Here is a 6,000-nt window from a genome sequence, read left to right on the forward strand (position 1 = left end):
TTTGGGACAAAATTTGAAGTCGTTCAAGCAAGGAAGAAAATGTAATTTTTTAGAGTTTTGGGAGCCAACTGTCTGCTGAGCTTTAGATTTCCATCATCACTGTCATCACTATTGGATGGAGTGAATAATGTTATAAATAAAAAATGTTTTAGCTAGAGTTGTTTCTAATCTTTAATAGTTTCTTTATTTGATGAGAGCAAAAATGGGGATACTCTAGGCTATTTAAGAACTCCTGGATTGCTGAGAAACTGTAGCAGATTGACAGTTAAGATCAAGTGTCTTTTAAAACTTCTTTTTAAATTCTTCAATCAAACGACCACAAATAAAATTTTCCTCCGTTTGCAATTACTCAACTAAAAATTCCAATTGCATTTTCTGCAATGTTCAAGAATCATTGCCATTTATGACATCCATACCTATTTTACCTGGTTGAAGACTTGCTACTAATTCGAGAACGTTTATCTCTAAATAATTAGACTAATCATTTCCGAATGCTTGAAGAGTCTTTTTTGATAGCCGGCATCTTGTCATTAAAAGTCAACAACATTTTCACTGCTCCATCAAATTCATCAAGAACCAACTTTTTAAATTTGGTTCAGATTAAGCATTTTCTTTTAGTTTGTTAAAATAGTTTGTCTTCATCTTCTTCTTCTTCGTTTGCTGCTGAACTAATCGCGCTTGGTACACTGCAAAATGTGTATCTGAAATGTGCATGCTGAAATGTCACTCTCTGCATCTGATTCTTCTTCGTTCTTGTGTGATAATGAGTTTGCTTGATTGATGTCTGAATGACTTTTTTCCTGTTAGTAATTGTTTCACACAAAAGTGGACTCCATAATCATAGCAAATAGGATAAAGTTGTTGCGTGAGGTGAACACATTTAATGCTTTTTCTCGCCCCATTCATAATTTGACCAATGTAATATTGGTCAGGACTAATGCCGAAGGTCATTAATTGATGATTTTGCAACCTCACTAGCGTTTTGGCATCGCATTTTTTGCCCATGTGTCAATATACATATCTATCATGCCTAAACATGCATATCTATCACGCAAAGACATACATATCCATCATACGTAGACATACATATCTATCACGCATAGATATACATATCTATCATGCATAGACATACATGTCTATCATGCATAGACATACATATCTCGCGAGTAGATATATAAACCTGTTTGTATTAAAATAGCATATCTAGTTTTATACTGTTTATCAATTTTATTGTATGTTTCGAAGAACAGTGTATGTATAATACTAATTTAAAACTACAAATTAAATTCATGTTTAATGTTCATTTTTCAGAGATATTTATGTATTTGTACTTATATTAGTAATATTAATAATATATAAAAAATGTTTATATTAATAATATATAAAATATTATTAAGAATATTTTGTATTACATTTTATGATTATTTCAAGTTTTCTAAAACAAGAATGCTTTTATTCTTACGATATTTTTTGTTCAAAAGTTTGAACAAAACTGCTTTCATGCTTAATATAATAACATGGTTTCTCATAACAGACCTAGTCCTCGTGATTTGTGTTTTTTGTTCAAAAATTTGAACAACCGAAAATTCTTTTATTCCAATGGGTTTTTGTTTAAAAGTTTGAACAACCAAAAATCCTTTAAATGATCTTTATTAGCTTTATATTTATCGTTTATATCGTTAAGTTCATCTTTTTATTGTTGATATTATTACTCAGAAATTAAAACAAATAATTTTATAATATGAATGAAAAAAATTTTTTGCTTTGTTCGGCAGGCATGAAATTGAAACAGAAATATGTATTAAATATTGATAACAAGAAAAATATAAGAAATTAAATTTCTATTCCTTTTTTCTATTAATCAATCTCAAGCTCTCAAATTTTAGAATAAAAACGTTAATAAACACGATAATAAAAACGTTAATAAACACGATAAAGCGTCTGCATACTGACATTAATCCAGATCGTACAAATCATCGGTAGCGCTGGAATGTTTGTGATCAAAAGCTGTTAACCAATCAATTTGGTTCGAAACAATTAACAATAGGCTTTTTAATAGTTAAAAACTTATTTTTAAATAACTCTCTTTTGTTGTTTATTTATTTTTTATTACACCACTTTCTTCTACAGGCACGTTACCAAAGTTTTGCATTTTTTCTATTTTTAACATATTTTTTCAATTTACGAAAAAAATTTTATTATAGTGAAGAAACAAGTTTTGAAGCATCACGGTTTAATATAGCGAAGCATTACGTTTTGATACAGCGAAGCATTGCGGATATTTCAAAACAAACAGTAAGTTTGATGGACACTAAAAGGATGTGAAAATTTTAATACAAAGTTATTTTTATCAATGTGTTTTGTATTTTGTTTTTAACGCGAATTTTGTCTCACTTTCGCGATTCTACTCTCTTTTATGTTAGCTGTGTCTGTTAATTAAAACACTAATTATCCGTATCCGTTTTCAGTAAATACAATCTATTAAGAAATCTTTCTGTATTTACAAAAGTTTCAGAACATATAGGTCTCTTCCGCGGTGCTCTGTGATAAGACCGTAAGGGCTTCTTAGGGCACCTAATATATATATATATATATATATATATATAGAGAGAGAGAGAGAGAGAGAGAGAGAGAGAGAGAGAGAGAGAGAGAGAGAGAGAGAACATAAATACATATCATATATATAGAAGATATAGGCTCCATGGATAAATCCTTTAGATAAATAAATAGATAAATAAGGCCCAACAATATACTTATGATTAATTTTTAACAAAGTGTGAGCTTATATACAGCGATGCAAGAAGCACGGTTGCATCAAATGCATTGCACCCGTTACCTTGCGGATGCTTGTAAGATGGATGCAGTAGGTACTTTGCAGCTGCTGCCTTTTGAACTTTGATACAGAAACTTTTAGTGGGTGCAACGGGTACAAAAATATGAAAAGTTAAAAGTGTATTTAAACAATTAAAAAATTAAAAAAAAAACTTTTACATTCAAAATTTTCAGTCTTATGTACTTTTTCTTCAAATAACAAGATATTTTTCAAACGAAATGTTGAGAGAAATAAACTTCCATAAATCAATAATTCTGTACTTAATTTGTACCAATTTTTGCGCATTTTTCAGATAAGGGGTCGTCCATAAATTACGTCACGCTTTAGAAGGAGGGGTAGACGATTTTGTGACGATTTGTTACGAGGGGGAGGTGGATTTTGTGACGCAACATTTATTTTTGTTAGTTTTAAATCTAGAGAAAACTTTCTTTTAATTAAAAGAATATCTAACCAAACCAAAACCCTCAATTAATGTACCTACATGTTGATCGTAAAATCAACTACGCCTAAATCTAACTTAGTCGATGTGTACACCCCGTTAACGGAATAGTTACAGTCTGTTAACGGGTTGTAACAGCCTACGTGCAGTGCACGTTCTGCGCTTTGACTCTATATGGTCCAAGTGCAAAACTATATTTAGTAGGTATACAAAATGTGCAGCAACAACAAAACAACCTTTGTGCACTGACTAAAAATAAGTTCGATAACGAGAGGCGAACCTGGAGCCCTTATAGTTTACTAGTCCTAAGCGCAATCCACTTGGCCACGCTTATGTAGTATGTTGTAAGAAAATTATATTTATAAAATAATACTTTTGCATGTATAGTATATTATCATGTATTATATATTATATATAATATTTTGCATGTATTATATATCGGAAGAATTGGTTTTTAAAATTGATATCATATTTAGGATAGCGATATTAATTTATACAACTTTAGACGGAACTATTGAGATGAAAAAAAAAGATTAAACAGACTGAAAAGTACGAATTAATTATCTCAAAAAAGCTCAGAAAATTATAGACATTATATTTAAAATTGTTTTGTATTTTGTAAAAATTTTAACCCCCCAATCCTAAAATTTTTTTTAGGGCGGGTACAAAATTTTTGCGTAATATTAGGGGGGGGGGTCAATAAAGTGTTATGGATGCGTTACGAGAGGGGGGAAGGGGGTCAAAAACTGCGTGACGTAATTTATAGACGACTCCTAATGAAAAATAAGCAAAAAGTTTTGAAAGATTTTCAATGTTATGTTATACCCCACGCATGGTATTCACCAAATATGTTTACCAGATTGGTTGGTCCAATTTCAACTTGTTCTTTTTGATGGCCTAGCCGAGCCCATCTTCACTTTTTACGAAGTAGCCAAAATTTGGTTTGATTTTTAGAATGCTTCAAAAGTCAAAGTGATTTTAGCGCGTAATATTTGTGCTAAACTACTCTCTAATAACATCACAGGAGTGCATTTTACATAATATTCAACAACAAGAGTGCGTTATATTGAATTACTACAAACTTGCTAGTAATTTCCGTAAAACTGTTTTCCCCTCAACCTCAATAATAAACTAAAATACCTTGAATTCCTTTGTAAAAATCAATGACATATAAAATATAGTTACATTCCAAATAGCAAATGTAAACAAAAGTAATATTAAATTTTAGTCTATCTCCAGAACCCTCAACAGTTAACTATAGTGCATTTATTCAAATCTCTGGCAATACCGAATCTATCTACAGAATCTTAAAAATCTGTACGACTTAAAAATCTATAGTTATAACAATTCATTTCTTAATCACTTGGATGCTGTCGGAAGATCAACATTCAAATTCCTTTTATAATCATATTGAAGTATGGAATAAATTGTTTGCATTCCTTCTTTTAAACTGATGACATGTCTACCATTATCATACAAAATAAACTAAATCTGTTTATCAGATTACTGAACAATCCAACTTTTTTTTTTACCTAATTCCGATATCTTATATTACTAAATATAGCAACTTTATTAATAAATTAATGAAAATTTGCTACCGGCTGAAGCTGGATGAGACATTGTTTGATAGAGGGGGAAAAAACATCTAAAGCCGAAACGTTGACGTAGAAGACAACATATCGGCAATTTTATACCAGTCGTATAAACTCTTGAATGTTGAAGAACAAAAAAGATATTCAAAAATTTGAGGCTTTATTCTTTATTTATAAAGTAATCCAAGAAGAATTTAAACTCTAAAAAGAAAAAATTAGAATTTAGAGTAATATTATAAAAAATCAGTTTTATACACTTTGTTTTGCAAATTGTTACCTGCAGTTTGGGTGATAAAATAAATAAACAAAAGGTGGGGGAAAACTGAAGCTATCAATAGACATCACTTTGAATAAAATTTACTGTATTAACTACTTTAAATAAAGCTTCAAAGTTATAAAATGACCATCAAAGCTTAATTTTTTTTCCACATTTAAAAAAAACCAACCAATATTTTTGAATAGAAAGAATACCTATCAAAATATGTAAGTCACTTTAGAATAAACATAATCTACGCTTATAGCATCTAACACTGCTCATTGTTTGCAACAACAAAAATGCGATTAAGAAAAATTACCGCAAAAAACTTACTAAAATGCAAATGATAATCAAAACTTGTTAGATACAAAAACTTATCATGACGTATTTATTTTAACACTTCCTGTCATTATTTTTGAGTTTTAAAAATGCTATTTTGTGGTTTTAAATGTGATTATCTGAGCAACAACTGTTTTCGTAATAATTGGATTGTCCTTATTGGTTATGCATTACAAAGGTACGTTAAGTGCGTAAGTATGCGAAATGCACTAATAGAAATAAAGTTATACTTTGAAATCAGTGGATATGCATTTTAAATAGAGAATTAATAATTTAAATAATTTTATTTCTCTCACGATCAAAAATATACACTTAAAAATCATTGCAGTTATAAGAATATTTTAATACTACAAATAGTACAAATTATATATGTACAAATTATGCAAATGAAAAAACATAGATGAAATCTTACCGAAAAACTTTAATAAAAGATTAAAATTTATTTCGACCAAAATTCAAACATTTATAAACTTTATTTAAGTTAGGAATTAAAATAAATATTATTTATGTTGAGCCCTTTAAGCAAAAGTTAAAATGTGAA

The 6,000-nt window shown here is 29.3% G+C and overlaps 1 protein-coding gene across 2 annotated transcripts in view; it reads left to right on the top strand.

Moving 5' to 3' along the window:
- Positions 1-2,354, top strand: part of LOC100197463 (mitochondrial uncoupling protein 4) — a 42,252-nt gene extending 39,898 nt beyond the window's left edge. Inside the window, exon 11 of one of the 2 annotated variants that reach the window (XM_065796074.1) lies at positions 2,205-2,354. The gene's annotated coding sequence lies outside the window, so the exon portion shown is untranslated. The remainder of the gene's footprint in view (positions 1-2,204) is intronic. The other variant, XM_065796075.1, reaches the window with a different exon arrangement.
- The last annotated feature ends 3,646 nt before the right edge of the window (positions 2,355-6,000 follow it).

This window comes from Hydra vulgaris, chromosome 04 (genome assembly GCF_038396675.1).
Source record: "Hydra vulgaris chromosome 04, alternate assembly HydraT2T_AEP".
NCBI lineage: Eukaryota > Metazoa > Cnidaria > Hydrozoa > Anthoathecata > Hydridae > Hydra > Hydra vulgaris.